This window comes from Ammospiza nelsoni, chromosome 6 (genome assembly GCF_027579445.1).
Source record: "Ammospiza nelsoni isolate bAmmNel1 chromosome 6, bAmmNel1.pri, whole genome shotgun sequence".
Taxonomy (NCBI): domain Eukaryota; kingdom Metazoa; phylum Chordata; class Aves; order Passeriformes; family Passerellidae; genus Ammospiza; species Ammospiza nelsoni.
Genome location: NC_080638.1, coordinates 47,518,574 through 47,535,520, shown reverse-complemented (window position 1 = coordinate 47,535,520; position 16,947 = coordinate 47,518,574). Strand labels below are relative to the sequence as shown.

General features: G+C 43.6%; 1 protein-coding gene across 1 annotated transcript in view; it reads left to right on the top strand.

The window, feature by feature from the left end:
- Window positions 1-16,947, top strand: part of FOXN3 (forkhead box N3) — a 204,535-nt gene that overhangs the window by 12,842 nt on the left and 174,746 nt on the right. The window contains exon 2 of the mRNA XM_059475184.1: window positions 10,851-10,980. The gene's annotated coding sequence lies outside the window, so the exon portion shown is untranslated. The remainder of the gene's footprint in view (window positions 1-10,850; window positions 10,981-16,947) is intronic.

Here is a 16,947-nt window from a genome sequence, read left to right as displayed (position 1 = left end):
GCCCTTTGCTCTCTGCATGTGACTTATAAAATGCACTCTGGGAAGAGTTAATGTTAAGCAGATGAAATAGCTGCCTCTTTATTCATCACAGTTAAGTTCCATTGATGGTGACCATCTGGATTTAAAATCCCATATCCACAACTTTGCCTTTTCAGGTATGGAAGAGCAGTGCTTCATTCCTGCCAGCTGTGTAAGAAGACCCCTGCTTTGCCATCAGAGAAATGAAATTTTTTACCTCCTTGTTGCTGCCAGCCTCTCTTGTCTTTTTCCATATTCATGTTTCTCTTTTAAATGGGAGTGTGACTGTATGCAAAGGTCAGCATACACCAAACAGGGTGTTTGTGTTTCTCAAATAAAGAGTCACCTGTGTAGCTGGATCCTCTGCTAAAGTTAAATGTGGTTTCTATAGACACAGGTCCAGCAGTAACATCCAGTTTTGGCCTCTGTTTTTTTTTTTTTACCTTGGGTGACAAACCTCTTAGTGTTATCTTACATTGCTATCACAGACTAAGGCTTGTTTTAATTAGTGTGTGTCTGACTATTCCATCCGCTCTGGAAAATGGAATTATCCATGTGTGTCCTCACAGCCCTTCCTCCTTTGCACCATTTAACATTGCTGTCACAAGCTCTGCTTTGCTGCAGACTCATTTCTCCAATAGTTTTTGTGAGGGCCAAAGCCTCAATCCCACTTTTCAGGAGGAGAGCAAGGGAGCAGGCATTCACCAGACTGGCTGGGAGTGGGAAGGGAACTCTCCATGCACTTGTCCTGTCTGCAAAACACCGTGCAGTGCAACACTTACATGATGCTGGGAGCTTACCATGAGCTCAGCTCTTGATTTCTTTTGAATTTCATAGAACCAGGTTTTTTGGGTCATTTTTCCCCACGCTGTATGAATGAAACAAACCCATCTTGAAGTCTGCATCAGTCCAACACATGTGTTTCTCCTGTAGCCTGTTGTGGGCTACAGAATTTAATTTATTAATTTCAGTCAGGGAGAGGAAAAATTAGGAAAATGAGTTTTAAGCTGACAAAAAGAAACAGTGTGATTTGTTATTTATGGTTCAAGATACAACACCAACCAGGTGCTCTGTGTTCCAGCTCTTTGGCACATCTTTTGGTGAGCCTTATCCCAGATTATTGAGTTTCTGGGGTAGGGTATTTGCAGTCCCTCCAGGATGTCCCTTGGTCACTGTCCCTCAGGTTGGCTATGGAGCTGCAGACTGGGGAGCATCTGCCCTAGCAGGGGATGGCAGAGCGAGCATCTGGATGTCCTTGAATGGTAATTTCCAGTGTGGCTAAATAACAAGGATGGTGTCTAATGGCTTAAAAAACTGCTCATAGTGGCATTTTTTTCCAGCTATTTCTTCACTGTAGGAAGGTAGAGAAATCTGCGTTAAAATAATAATTAAATGCTGACAGTACTAAATTTCTACCCAGCGTGAGTTGGCAGCAGATGCAAACCAAAACATTAGGTCATTAAAGAGAAAAGAAAAACCTGATTAAATACCTCTGAATGTTTTTCTGATTAGGTATTCTTAAACAGAACATGTGGCTGTAAGAGAGGGGTGTACTTGACAGCAGCAATTGCTTTTGAGGGGAAAGGTAAAACACTCAAGTTTTAATGTGTATATATGTGTATTTCAAAGGATTTCTTGCTGATCTTATCTATGAGCCACCACAAAATCTCCCTGCCAGTAAATAGGCTTCAATGTTATGTTTCTGGAAAGAGCAGTTAACAGTGACTAATGTGCTCAGGGTTTTGTTTGGGTCTCTTTTTCCTCTTCTCTGGCTAGACAGAGTTGATTTTGCACTTGAGAGTCCAGCAGCCATGGTGTACCTTGCTGTTGCAGTGATGGTGTTGAAGCACTGTGAGGTTGCAGTGTGCATCCTGCAGGCACAGAGAGAAGGGTTTCTGCCCCAAGGAGCTTGCTGCCATGGGGGAGTGGCATGTGAAATCAGGTGAGGATTCAGAGGGGAGAAAGAGTGATATTGGGTACAGAAACCCCCCTTTACTTCATGGCCACATCATGGCCAAAGGTCCACTGCTCTTAGAGGTGAGCTGAAGGCCTTTTTGTCAAAACACACTTTTTAAAGCACCTCTAGCTGAGGAAACTGAAAAGAAAAATTGTCCAAAGGTACATTTATAGGCTGCCACTTTTTACCTCCTGTTTCTTCCTTTGATGCTGTCTATTATATATTTGCTCCCATGTACTCTGTAGAGATGTTTTAGGGGCTGATACCAACAGCACATGTCTGGAGCTCCTTCCAGGTCCTCTTTAAGGAATGTTGATGGAGATAGCAAGGAGGGGAGTGAGCAGAGTTGCTGGGGAGCTTTGTCACTGTAGCAGAATTGTGGCTGCTGGCTCTGTGGAAAGCCCTGGAGCTTGGAGGAGTGGGTGGGATGCTGCACATCCCCTCTCCAAGTGCCAGGAGCACCTCTGAAAGCTTTATGACCTCTGTGGCCAAAACACACTTCCCAGGCATGTGCTGAGTGTGGAGGATGTTCTGGCTCTTGTGGCTCCTGCTCCCATTGTATCACAGCAACTCTTTGGTGTGTGCCTAAGGTGCCAGCCCTGTGAGACACCACAGGGTCATCCTGCCCTCTCCCTGCCTTCCCCCTTTCTCTGCATACTTATATTTGAGAAACTGAGGAATATGGGGTAAGAGAGAGGATTCACAAGTTATTTCAAACTGTTCTGTTGTTCAGAGATTTAGCACAGGGTAATGCACCTTCTTCCTGTATTATTATACTCTTGCCTGCACCCAGAATATGCATATGAGCAATGATCTCACAAACATAATTTCTGCTACCTCCAGGAGGTAGGGCAAAGGTTCCTCTGAAGGAGTTTGAAGAAGGCACAGCATATTGTGCTTTAAAATTTTGCTCAGCACTTCTACTGGACTTTTCAAAGATCAGCTGGCATATTCATTTTTCCCTTGGGAGCTGTATAAGTTACAGTTTTTGTTTTTCTTCACTATGCATTCCAGAAAACAATTTCTCAGGAAGAGTGATTGTAGTTTAATCTCCAGATTATCTGTGGTTTACTTTTTACTCCTAGATAAAGGGGCTAAATAATCTAACTGTAACTAAGGCACAGCTGGGGTCTCTGTATGGGCATACGTGTGTCCAGATTTGAGAACTACCACTTTTAGTTGCAGTGTTGCAGCTGTATGGCCTCAGCACATCAGTTATTTGGAGGTGGGCAGAGGTGCTCCAGTGAGCCTGGCCTCTGCTCAGGGCTCAGCTCCTCAGCCCCCTGGAAATACCTTGGATTTGGAAAGCAGAGCAATGGGCATATTTCTGCAAATGTTAGAGCAGTGATTTTTTTGCAGTTAAATGCAGTGACCAAGGACAGCGGGAGATTTTGGCTGTATTTCTGTCCTGTATGAAAATATGCCAAGCAAAGAACAGATGGGGTCAGGGGACTGCCTGGGGTTGTCTGGGTCTTGGGCTGCCTCCATCCCAGCCCTGGTGGCAGCAGTGACCTGCTCTCATGTCTGCTGCCTTTGCTGCCCCTTGGTTCCTGCCTCAGTCACAGCCCTGCAGAGTGGCTCATGCCAGGGTATCCATCCACAGTGTGCTCTGGGGGAGTTAAACCCCCTGCATGAGGACTCTTCCTCATGAGAATCGGCCACCAACAGACCTTAGTGACAGAAAGTGGCTCTGGGAGCTTGGCTCTCGTATCTCCAAGTTCATGGGTCTTTGTAGTGCTAGCACTGAGTTGAGACAAGCTGTTTCTCTGCTGACATTAATGTACTTGACCCTACAGAGTGCAAGGTAGCCAGGCAGTTACAGGCCATTAATCTCCAATTGCTCTTGTCAAGTATTATATTCATTAATCTGGGCCAAACAGTGGTTTAGTTGTTGGCATGGACCATGATAAGATATTTTATCTCCTGGTTGGTGCTGAGTTAGTATCTAGCTAGCAGCTTTTGCAACCCTTTATACGGGTGCCCTCAAATTTCACCAGTGGCTGCACCAAAGCTAAAGCTCAGCATTGGTTCTTCTACTGAATGTGCCTTCAGACCCAGCTCCTTTTCCTGTGCTTGGAGGGCTGGCTCAGGGTGCCTTCAGACCCAGCTCCTTTTCCTGTGCTTGGAGGGCTGGCTCAGGGAAAGCTGGCTGATGCGCAGGTGCCTGTGGCCAGGGGCTGCCTGCTTTTACTTCTACATGTGCATCACTTAGTCCAAAACAGCCAAGAGGCAGCTCCCAGATGGGCTGCTTTTTCACCCTGTGACCTCTTTAGGCCCACCTGGAAGACAGGTGGGTTGTGTTGTTTCTGTACACATTCACACACTGATTTTATTGCTTCACTTAGCAGAGGAGGAGCACTCCAGGCATCCCACAGCAGAAATTCCCCTTATTCTTGGACACTGCCCAAGGGTTACTTGTCAGAACAATAATTGCTGAAAAATAAGGATGCTGAGCAGCAAGACTTGTGAAGTGCTTTGATAAGGCAGGCTGTGATGATTGTGTGTGGAGGGGTGTCCTTTTGTTGCTTGAATGGCTCTAAAAGGATTCAATAGCCTTTCTCTGGCAAACTGCTGGTGCGTAGTCGGGAGTTTGTGTGAACAAGTTGTGCAAGTTCAGTGCCACCATACACATACTGATCTGCGCTGCTACTGAGGTGAAAACTGTTTATGTTTTAATGTATTAGGTTCTGCCTGCACCCTTCTGTATAGAAGTCTTGTTTTGAAAGTATAAGAAAAACAAGAAGGAAGAATGTGGAGATGTTTTAACATAGCTAAAAGCATTTGCTTCCTACACAGTGCCATTTCAGAGAGGGAACAGCTTCTCCTGCAGCTCTGTTTTGGTCTAGGTCTCTCTCTGCAGAGATTTAAACATATGCTTATATCAGTTCCTCAGCTGGTGTGTATCTGTTGACATAGTGTATATACTGACATAAAGCGTGGTCTGCATTTACACCACCTGATGTGTTTGCCATGCATCTTCCAACTTAGCAGAGTCCTCAGGTTTTAAACACGGTCCTTTAACAAAGCTGTAGCTGAGGGCTTTGGGTTTTTTTGTTTTTGTGAGAAGAACATTCACATTAATTTCAATAGTAAAGGAAAAAGACCGAGAAGTTGCTTTTTATCTTGACATCTATAGGATTGTTTTGGGTCTCACAAAGCAATTGCCCTTTTGCAGCAGAGGGGGAGTCATAATGCTCCAGGTTGAACAGGCTGTGACACACCTGGGGCAAAATCCAGATGTGCTGCTTGTTAGTGAAGAGTTGTCAGTGCAAGACTTGTCCTTCTCTCAGGAAGCTGTTTGCAGCTGGACGCAGGTCCATGCTGGTGGGGCACATAACATGCTCTGTTTTTTCAGCTAGTGCTGCTTCAGGTCTGGGTCAGAGCAGGGATTTCCAGAAGTCCATGAGTAAAGCTGGAGCACAAACCCATGGAAAATCCATGTGTGTCCAGGTAAGTGGCTGTGATCACTCCAGACCATCGCTCTACTCAGAAGAAATGGAAATTTGTGAAACTGTTGGGGCTGCTGTGCCTGGCCATGGGAGGTTTTGCTTTCAGGTTTTATTTGTCTGTGGATTTTTTTCTAGCTGAAGTAGCATTTTAGGAGATAGGGTAACAACTTTAACCTCTGATCAGGACATCTGTAAAGAAGATAGTAATCATCAGTGACTAGGACCTCATCAGCTCTGTTAGATAGTCTGTAAAAGGCTCTGTCAGGCCACAGGAATGCAGTTCTCTAATTTTTGTTCTCTTGATTGCTCTTGTTTTTGTTTCTTGTTTTCTCCCTAAATCTAAGCATTTTAATGTTTTCATCCTATGTCCACTCATGCATTCTTTTGCTAATGAAAGAAAGGAAATTATCATTCTCAGATTTCAGTCTTTAAAAAACAAGAGCATCAGTTTGATTCTATTTTATTTTTGTTCAGGTTACAAGGGATAAAGTTGACCTTGTCTGAAGATAAAGAATACTATTATACTTAAAGTTTACCAAGTGCAAAGTGATTTGGAAATAAGCTTGGTTTTTTTCCTGTAAAATTTAAAGGCATCAAATAAGCTGAAGTGATTTTGGATGTGGTGCTTGGGACTTTTTTCCCCTTCAATTCTTCAAATTTGTGCTACAGAAGAGCAGGTTTTTGAGACTGTTTAGTGGAAATAAGTAATGCCTAAACTGTGTTGTTTGGGTGCAAGACTTCAAGCTAGTTCAGCTGTTAGTAGGACCACTCCTAATAAGTTCTTTAGGCTGATGTAGGTGACTTCCTGCCATAAATAACATGAAGTTTCTATTTTATGTAGTTTGATTTCATTACAAAATTTCCACTCATTCATCTGCTCTGCTATGATTTATTTGTGTATTGTGGAAGCAGTATCCATCACAGAGTTTTTGTGGGCTGCGTTACCAACTTGCTCCTCAAGACCTGCCCTCATGCCGCAGTTGTTCCCAGTCACAGGATAAGGCAGTCACAGAGTATTCCCATCCATGCCATGGATGCATCCTCTGCTCCTCCAGCCTGGAGACTGCACTCAGACAAGGTGATTTTGCCTGCCTGGCTCCATAAGAGTCAATGCACACTTGGCTGCAGTAACTGGCACTTGTGGTGATGAGGCTGAGAGTTCTGCCTAATCTGACAGGGAATTGCCTGCTTGCTTCTTGTTTGGCAATTCATTGGAAAACCACAGCTACAGGAGGATCTTCCTTTTCCTTTCTTTTTTAAATTCTTTTGCCTCTTCCAGGCAACCTAGGCAGAACTTGTTAGAGTGTGCTCCTGTCTGTGGCTCATATCTGTCATCATGCTGGAGACAGACATCTTCTACTAAAGTATGGAAGATTTCCAGTTAGTTTTGTGGGAACTGGGGAGGGGGCAGTATTTTTTCCTAGAGTCTTGTTAGTCTCTCACATAAGTTGTTAATTGTTTTATGTTCACTGTTCATGCTTGAAGATTTTTAAGAGGAGGATTGATACTTTGAACCCTCAGAGAACAAAATAGGCAAAGTGGAAATGGCTTTGATTGCCAATTTGGTCTATGATGCTGTGCTCTTTTCACTGCACCACAGATGAAAGCAATGTTTATTCCTAAAAAAAAATAATCTGATGTTCACCTGAGTTCAGTTATTTACTTGGAGGAAAAAAGTTTCCTTAGACATGAGAAGACTATTTAAAAATCTGTGTTGGACATTTTAATTGCAGCGAGTGATGAATCCTTTGAAGTTTTATTACCTATTATATACTTGATTCAAAAGTTACCTTTTGCAATAGCTTAAGGTTTTTTATTTGCCTGAGATTATTAACATTTCTGTTTCAAGCTTTCAAAGAGAAACTTTCTGAGCATGATTATGAACATTAGGTTAATGCATAATCCCCACTCAAAGGTTCTCCTAGATTTTCATGTGCTTGTTTAGAGGCCATTCAAAGGTGCTTAGCTTTAATTGCCATTATGTGAGCACACAGAAATAAGGACCCAAGAGTCTTATCAATTATTCTGTTCACAAATTCATTTTTAGATTGTCTCACAGCTGTTTTAAGTTAAATTTGCATTGAAGTTACTGGGACTTTTAAAGGTATTTATCCTATTGGGTGAAGATTCTATTGTCTCCTTATTTTAAATGCCTAGTGATTATACCTTTCTTGGTCTTCATGTAATTGCTGAGGATTTATTTTTGTGACATTGTTTTTGGAGGTATTTTATCTGCTGACATAGAAATAATACAAGCCTGTTTAGAAATGGCACAACTGTTTAAGTTTTTGTGGCTTTCAATGAGCTGCAAGATCTTAAATACTTGAGTTGGAAAGGAAAAATAAACCTTGCCTTTTAGTAACCTTCTCAAATATTACTTGGAGGACTATCAATGGCAAATTAAACTGAAAGGTAACTGGACCTACATCTTCCACCATCCAGGAGAAGCCTTTTCTGTAGTAACAGCTCCTATTTTAGTGTCTTATCTAAAGATCTGTGAAGTTCACAGGGGAATTGAGAGTGAGTTATTGTCAAGTAAAAAACTGGAAATGCATTTCTAGAATGCAGGAAAGGACTGGTGTGTGGGGAAGTCTCTTTGGGGCAGCCTGCCCAATGCCAGAAGGTCACAGTGAGGCTGAGAGGAAAGAAACCACAACCATTCATTACACTACAAAACAGAGTAGAAAAAATATTTTATGTGCTTTTACTGTAAAATTGAGAATAGGCTTGTAGAAATCATACAGAAGTACCCTGTACTTCATACAGTGTGCTGCCCAAATTATGAACAGCTTTCCAGCACTGCACATACTAACACCAATGCCAGTAGCAGTGAAACACAACAGGCTGAATTCTGTTTCATGAGAAGATTTCAAGCTGCCCCTGACCTTGCTTGTCCCACCCAGATGCATCACTGAGCATGGGGCACTCCAGAAGTTGGGCTCTGTGGGTTTGTGGTCTCTGAGCTATCCATCTTCTCACATGTATAGTGCAACCAATAGCGTGGGCTGGTGAGGAGGACAGAAATGCTGGTTTGAGCCCTGTCTCAGCCAGGTGTTAGGAGCACAAGAAACATCCCAGTTAATTGGAATTGGTTAGTTGAGCTCAGCACCGTGCTGGCAGGCCGGCAGTGGGAGATGCCACCCAGCAGCCTCCATCCCTGTCCCACTGGTGTCCCCCCAGCACAGTCACTGCAGTGCTGCCCCTGCTGCTGCCTGGGGGGAGCCTGCACTGCAGGGGATGCTGATCTTGGAGGAATAAATAATGCATGTGTGCAAGGGTATCTTCATCAGCTTCCTTCACTGGCCTTGCAGGTCTTAAAGCTACTGTGTTGTGCCCAGCTCTTTATTTGTACCTGCCCAAAACCTTATATGTCATGGTGTCCTCAGCACTGCATTCACCCAATGGCATGGCCTGACACCTTAACCTCTGATTCCCATTCAGCTCATCAGCTGTTTTCAATTTTGCCTTTTCATATTTTTAAAAGAACATTTTAAAACTCATGGCTTACTAAAACATTTAATGTTCTGTCTTTTTAATATTAATAATTTTTGTTTAGTTAAAATTCTCCTCTTTCTGACCCAACACCCTGTATGTGTTTGGTGAAAGAAAGTTGATCAGTTTTACAATAAAAATATTCTCTTATAATAAAGCTTCTCATTTGCAAAAAATACTGAGGTTATGATTTGTTGGATCTCAAGCCCAGTACACATTTCCAGGTTTTCATGGAAAGCAGTCTCCCCCAAATTTTCTCCGGGAAAAGCAAATGCAGTTTGTCATGAATCCCAGCTAATTTATTCCTCGTTCCATAAATGTTATCCCCTACCAGTCCAAAGGCTGTCATTACGCTGCTGTCATTAACCATCTGTTTAGCATGTAAAACTCCTCGGGGCAGGGATCACATCTTTGCTTTGTACTGTGTAAAGCTGAGCCTGTGGCTAACACTTGAGAAACAATTAATGATAATGCAGCTCAGTAGGGTACTGGGATACCAAGCTAATAAGAGTGGTATAAATGCTTGGCTGGATGGGATTAGAGGGAACTTCTGTGTCCCAGTGGTGTCTCTCCAGCAGGTGAAGGGAAATAATCTTAAAATATCATATGACAAGGAGCAGTGGAAAAATAAACAGCATTTCTGAAGGATGTAAAAGAGAAAACAATGCAAGAGAATCACAGTTTGGGTGTGTGTTATGCTTTATTATTATTATTATTATTATTTTAATGAGATTTTTACTAAATAAATACATTTTTCTCTACCATAAAATAAGGGACCACTTCAGAACATTGGTATCATTAGTGTCTGTGTTGTCTTTTGCATGCATTGTAAGTCGATGCTTTATTGTATTTTCCTTTGTATCTTAATGAACCCTGTGTGTCGGGGAGAGAGAGAGAAGCTCAGTAGATTTTCATCTTATGTTAATCCATCAAAATCAAGTTAGTTGCAGGAGCTGGAGGAGGTGCGTGTGCGCGCAGACGTCAGCGCCCAGCCAAAAGCTTGCCGGTTGCCCAGCAACCTTCCCGGAGGAAGATGGATGTCCTGCCACTGCTCCCTTTTACAGCTACAGTGTATTCACCTATTCACCGTGCTGCACACAGAGGGGATGGCACCGGCTCAGTGCTGGGGGATCTGGCTCTCGTGCTGGGGCTGCAGAAAATGCATTTCGTGCCATCCTCCTTAAAACGATTCATTTGGTTGGCTACATCACGTTGGTTTGGGAGCAGGTGCTGTGAGATCGTTCACGTTGATGGCATTGCTCTTCCCCTCCATCAGGGTCTTAAAGCCATATTGCCAGCAGAATCTCTCCCTCCTTTCCAGAAAGGTCCTCATCAGTAGTAACAAATAAAACCATGGGCTGTAGGAGCTCAGCAAGTGCTCTATGTGTCACTGACCTCTCTCTCTTTGGTAATTTCTTTTGTTCCTGAATTGGTCTCAGCTGGCATGGCCAGCTATGACCTCCCCATTGGCTGTGCTTCCCTGTCCTGTGGTTGACCAGCATTAGGACACTTGGGCACACACCCAGTGCACCAGGTGCTGTTGGGTTGCAGGCTACGAAGCCATTGGAGGAATCAGAGGGCTCTTGTTGTTGAAGAGTGTTGTGCAAAGCCAACATTTTAATGCCAAAATCGACTTGATGATGTCTCCTTAATTTTATGGAATATTTAGTTATTATAGGATGCATTTGTTCACTATTTGGTTTCCTTTAGAAGATGTGTCGATCTTGTTCTCAAGGATGAATTTAAAATCCTTGCACATTTACAACGGTTGGACTAAATCCTGCTGAAAACTTCGCACAAAATCCTACCTGTGTAATCGCAGATATCTTTCATGGTCTGCCTCTGGTGCCTTTATTTATGTTGACAAGCTTTTTACTTAGGGTTTGATTCAGGAAAGCAGTTACGAATGTACTTGACTTTAAATCTTTTTATAGGCCTATTGAAAGTAATGAACTTCTCGGCAGTTGAAGCCTGAACGTGTGCTCTGCTGCATCTGGACATGTGTGAGTGATGTTGAGGAAGCAGGACCTGGGAGCCTGAGGAAGGCAAAAGGGCTGTGCTGGTGTAAGTCCTGTTGTGTCAGGCTCTTTGACCACTGCAAATTAGGGTATAGAAACATTTTACAGCCCCCTAAACTGAGAAAAATCTGCCCCAACCCAAGAAACATTGTTCTGTTTGTGGGCATGCAGCTGCTGTGAAGCTGTTTCTTGCACCTGTGTGCTGGGGTGACAGGGTCCGTGTGTTTGTGACCTTAGGGGAGCAGGGAGTGCCCTGGAAATGGTGTTTGTGTGGGCAGGCAGGGAAAACTCAGCAGCACTGAGCTGCATGTGGGAGGGCAGCGTGGCTCTTGCTTACTCTGGCTTGTGTGTGTGGCAGTTATGTGTCAGTTCAAATGCACTTTCTGGTGGCAAGCTATTTATCAACTGGCAATTGAACTTGTTATTTCCTAAAGCATATAGTGTGTGGCTCTTGATTGAAAAGCTGCTGTTCTGTCTCTTTGTTCTTCCACCTTGCAAGGATTCTTTCTTATTCATTTTGTTAAAGTCCTTCAACTCTAGATTGATAGCTTCCATCTTCTGGATGGTGGAGCTTTGTTCAGTGACAGCTGTTGGTTTTCTCTGTGCTGTATTTAAAATGGATGTGTACAGGATGGCAGAGGAAAGTACCTGGAAGTGGGACACTGGATGGCTGAAGTTCAAAAGAACGAATGTTTTCCAAATGCTGGTGTATTAATTTCTTGGGAAATGAATAGGGAGTAAGAAAAACAAATATTGTGTTTACCAGACAGGAGCCTGTATAACAGTAAAATGCTATATATTAAGATTTAATGGAGTGATTGGTGGGTTGTTGGGGAGAAACATTTCTTGCAGTTGAAAGTGTGATCGAGGAACAAGTGGTTCATGTCCCAGTCTGAACACAACTCTTGTCATATTCATTCCTAATTTGTGTCTTGTCATCTCTTTAGCCAAATTCAGCAGGTGTGGGTCCCACTCCTTCTGACAGAGATAACAGTTTGCTGCTTATGGGTTCCCATTTCAGGACAGGTCAAGGAAAGACTTTCCTTCTCATGGTTAAATCAACTTTCTTTTTCTGCCTTCACTGAGGAGTCAAATGGGAATGTGCTGTAAGCTGCCTACTGACAAGAACGGCAGCTGGGGTCTGGGCAGGGAAGTATGCTCACCCTTGCCAGTGCTGGTCCTAAGGAGCACATCATTAATCTGTACTCTGGAGACTCCTGGTGAACCTGATTATCACCTTTACTCCATGTTCTATAAACACAAACCAGAAAGGACTGTTTCCAGTCTTAAATAGATTTATATTATAAGAAATTACCTTGTAGTAGGTGCAAGATAAACTGTTAGCTTAGAGCCTTTGTTACAGATGTTGGAAGTGTTCCAGCCAGGCTGTCTGTCCTGTGCAGTGGGACTCACCTGGCTGGTGGCTGTGGGTGCACACACCCAGGCAGGCAGGGAGGCAGCACCCCTTCACAGTCCCCAGAAAGAAATGAGCACTCAGGGCTCAGACTGGCTCAGCCAAAGGAGTGCTGCTGGGGAGATGATTGTCTCTAGGAATGCTGCTCTGCCTCTCCCCTGGAGCCCAGGTGACCAGTGCAGTGATAGGCAGAGGTCAGCACTTTGCAGCTTCTTGGATTATGTGATGCAGATCACAAGTGTCACACCACAGCAGGCTCACAGTGTCATTTTACTTAGCTTGGATGTGTTCAGAGCTCAGTTCTGCTCTATGCTGGGTATTTCTACTGTCCCTTAGGATGGAAAGAAGTTGAGAGTACCCAGTACAATCCATTATGTCCTAGAGAAGTGTAAGGGAAGGGTTGAGAAGTGTAAGGAAGGGCAGAGAAGCAAGGTAGCCAATCACAAAGAGCCACTAAAGCAGCAACAAGAATATCTTCTCTTTTTTGAGACCATTTAATCTTTTCGAATGAGTAATACAATATTTATAATATTATAGTAGCTCTAATAACTTGCTTAAAAATTAAAAATAGTTAATGGGTGAAGTGGAATAAGCGTGGTTAGTGCTTCTCACTGATGTGCTGCTGTACCTCCTGCTAGAACAGTTTTATTTAAATCTGTAATTTTCTCCCATTGTAACAACACTGACTGGAGCAAACACACTGGCTCTGTATTGCCTTGGATGGTATTTTAAAGCTCCCTCTCAGGTGTGTGTCCCAGCTGTCTGGAGCACCACATCCTTATGTCAGATGAATTATCCTTTAGCAGAGGAGGGCTTTTCAGCAAAATGCATTGATCTGTCAGGTCCTTTTTCAAGATGCAATAGTAGGATCTCCTGTGATAGGTGAGTTTTGTGTATTATTTTATGTACCATTAGATAAGATTCCCTTAATTCCTGGAGATCAGCCCCAGACTCAGTGCAGCTCTCAGGGAAGTGCTGTTTCCTGCACTGCTTCCCAACTCAATAGAAAGCTCTGCTGTGCTTGAAGACTCAAATGCTGATCCCAGTCCTCAGGTGGACACTGCTGGAGATGTTGTCGACAGCTTGGACCTGTTGTGTGTGGACTTGGTGACTTGAAGACAGAGGTCTGGATTTCATGCAGTTGGGTGGTACAAAGCTTATAGGAGAGCTGTGTCTCATGTTGCTGAAGCTGTGCACCAGGGCATTTTGTGCACCAGGGCATTTTGTGGCAATCTCCATAGCACTGAAGGCTTCATGCCTGGTACATTGCATGGCTCTTGCTAAATGAGAAGTGATAAAACACAAAAAGTTTCAGTAAGATCACCATCTGTTAGAACAGGGTGGAGATTCCTGCCCAAAGTTGGTGGCAATATTTTCTTTCTCAGAAAGAATTCAGAAGGATTTCTGTGGGATAGTTTAGTGTTGATGTGAAATGTATGCCTGGCTGCAGACTGGGTTGATGGACAGGGAAGGGTTGGGAGCAAGACAGAGCATCCCTTAAAATTCCTTAAAATCCTCAGTGTGAGCAGACTCCTTGGAGCACTGTCCATGTTCTACCAACTGATCTTGGGCTCTGCTCAGTCTCTGTCCATGGTCTGCCCCTGCTGTGCATGGAGAAGTCCAGGGAGAGCTACGTGTTGTGTCACAGCACCTGTAGTTCAGTCTGTGCAAAACAATGAGGTGAGGTAGTGCTTGAACATTTTCTGGTGAGTGACTATAGATATGGTCAAAAATCCTAAAAGAAGTTGGTACAGAAGATCTGTGGTCTGTTTCTGTTAACTTCTTAAGCCTCTTGGAAATTCACAAAAGAGCAAACGTGTGCAAGAGGAAGATCCCGGGTAACTGCCAGCAGCTTAGCCTGACATCAATCCCAGGCAAAAGAATAGAACTGAGAGAGGATTTAGAGAATTAAAGGTAGGGAATATAATTAATGCCATTCAACATTCTTTTTTGGAGAATATGTCTTGTCAAACAAACCTGATTTATCTGATAAGATTGCAAGTTTGGGGGATAAGATAACTGTAGATATAATATACTTTAACTTCTGTAAGGCGTTTGATTTTATTCCACATGACATTATTACTAAAATATTAGTACTATATACTTTTACTAAAGCATATCTTAAATGTATTAAGAACAAGGTAACTGACAGAGCTCAAAAAGTAGTTGTCAATAGGGAATCTTTACTGAATGTGAACATTTTTTTAATGTAATTCTGCAGGGATCAGTCAAAACCCTCATGCTATTCATCATTTTTGGCAGTGATACGGAAGTAAATATAAAATTATTTCTGATAAAATTTCTGGGTGACACAAAGATTGATGAAGTGGGAATGAGGGCAGTAGGATACAGTGCTCTTGGTTATTTGTCCCAGCTGAAACAAAATTCCAAAATTCCTTTCAATCTAATTAAATAAGGAAGTTTTTGTGCATCCAGAGAGGAATGTAGCCCAGAGCTGTTGCCCAGCCTGGAGAGCAGAAGGTTTATGGGAAATGTTTCCTTGTGCTGACCTCTGGAGAAATGGGGCTTTCCTAGGGAAGAGTTTGCCTGCAGGATCCCATGGTCCATGGCTTGGCAGAGCTGCTGTTAGAGGAACCTCTCTGAGGAGGCTGCTGGCAGGAAATGACTCTTCATCCTCGGTGCTGTGGAAGGCCTAAGAGAAATGTGGATTGGACACTGGTTGCATTTCTGGTTTTGGTTGTGTATCTGTGAGATCTCCAGTATGTTTTCTCATTAACCTTTGTCGATTGGGAGTTTTTGAAGGTGCCCTGCATTTGTATCACAGGAACCAGACTTGGCAGTGGAGTTTAGCCTGAATATAGAGCAGGGTCCATACTAGTGAGACTGGCTTGCAATTCTCTGTTAGCACCTCCAGACATAAAGTAGGCTGCAGCAGCAAAGGGCATACAGCACTGAAATGAGAACATAGAGGTGTTGCATACTCATATTATGGCCACATCACTTTAGAGGCTCTTCTTGACTGTACAAGCTCCTTGTACTCACATTGCTTGCTCACCATAGGTGCATATTGGTGCAATCTGTGTCATGCCAAGGCTTTTCCTGCTGGCAAGATGAGAAGTTGTGTACCCAGGTGTCATGCAGTCATTGGCAAGCCCAAGGGCATAAGGTACCCCATTGGGAAGGCCTTACCAGTGCCAAGAGCCTTCAGCAGTGGCCAGGTGTAAGTTCACAGGAAAATACTCTGTAAACATCTTCATGCTTGTTGTATTTTGAAGAGAGAGACTTTGAAAAGGCAGAGGAGGTAACTACTCTTTGGCTACTGTTTTTAGCTTTGACTCAGCCAGATCTGCTTGTGCATGCAGTGTCAAAACCTGACCACAGCATCACAGTGTAATAATTTACGCTGGAAAGGACTGCTGGTAGTTGTCTGGTCCAAGGGCCTGCTAAAGGCCAACAAAAGCCAGCTGCTCCCAGATGGAGATTTCACAGCCTCTCTGGCTCATCTGTTCAAACACTTCGCTACTCTCATTGTAGTTTGTGTGGATTTTTGTTTTGTTCATCAACCAACTGGAACTTTTTATGCTCAGCCTGTGTCTATTGTCTCTTGCCCTGTTCCTGTGGTCCTCCAAAGGAAATCTACTCAGTCTCTTACCCCCTCCCATACCCCTGTGGTTGTAAACAGCTCTCCCTGGAGCCTTGTCTTATTTTGGCTGAAGAAGCCCTGCTCTCTCAGCTTCTCCATACCTGTCCTGTCCTGCAGCTCCCTGACCATAGCAACCCACCACAGGTCTGGCTCCAGTACTTCACTGTCTCTGCTCCCAGTGCTCTGAGATTGTTCCACCAGCACTGAGCAGAGGCGAATGGCCATTTCTGTCAGCCTGCTGTCATGCTTTGAAAGGAGAGAAATGAAGGGAAAAAATTGGTTTTATTGCTGCAAAGCTTAGCTTTTCTCAGCAAGATCCCAACATGTGACTGTTTTACCACCCATACAGGGAAAGTGGGGGGCCAGTCAGACCAGGAGAAGGTGCCCTTGAGGCAACCAAACCAGCAGTGAAGTGTCTGCTGGAAACGTCCACCTCGGAGCTAGCTGTTGCTCAGCCACCCTGTGGGATCCTCAGCTGTGTGACTGCCTGGTACCAGAGGTGCAGGGAAGATGGAAAACCCTGTGATGAGACTGACAGCAACTTCAGGCCCAGACAGCAAATTGCACCAGGCCGTGGTGTGTCCTTCCCCGTGCTGCTTGATGTCCAGGGCACGCACACAGCTTCTCCATCACTGCGTGCAGGACCGGGGCCATTCACTAACAGACCAACTTTCAGCATAGCTTTCCAGCCACAAGTTTGCCTAAGCTAAAGAAAACAGTGTATCTTACTAAATAAATGATTAGACCTCAATGATTTTCTGCCTTCTAGAGCAGAGTTATTTGGAAGCATGAAAGGAAATAGCTGCAGCAGTATAAAACCGCTGCCCTTTGCACTTGCATCTTTCCCACAGAGTAATCCTTCATTCATTGTTTACTTAATGAGAAAAGAAAGAGGTTAATTTATAAAACCAAATAAAAAACAGACAGAGGACTTTATTTGTGGAACAAAAAACTGAATTAAATGAACAGTCTGTCCATTAATGCTGCTAATTGTG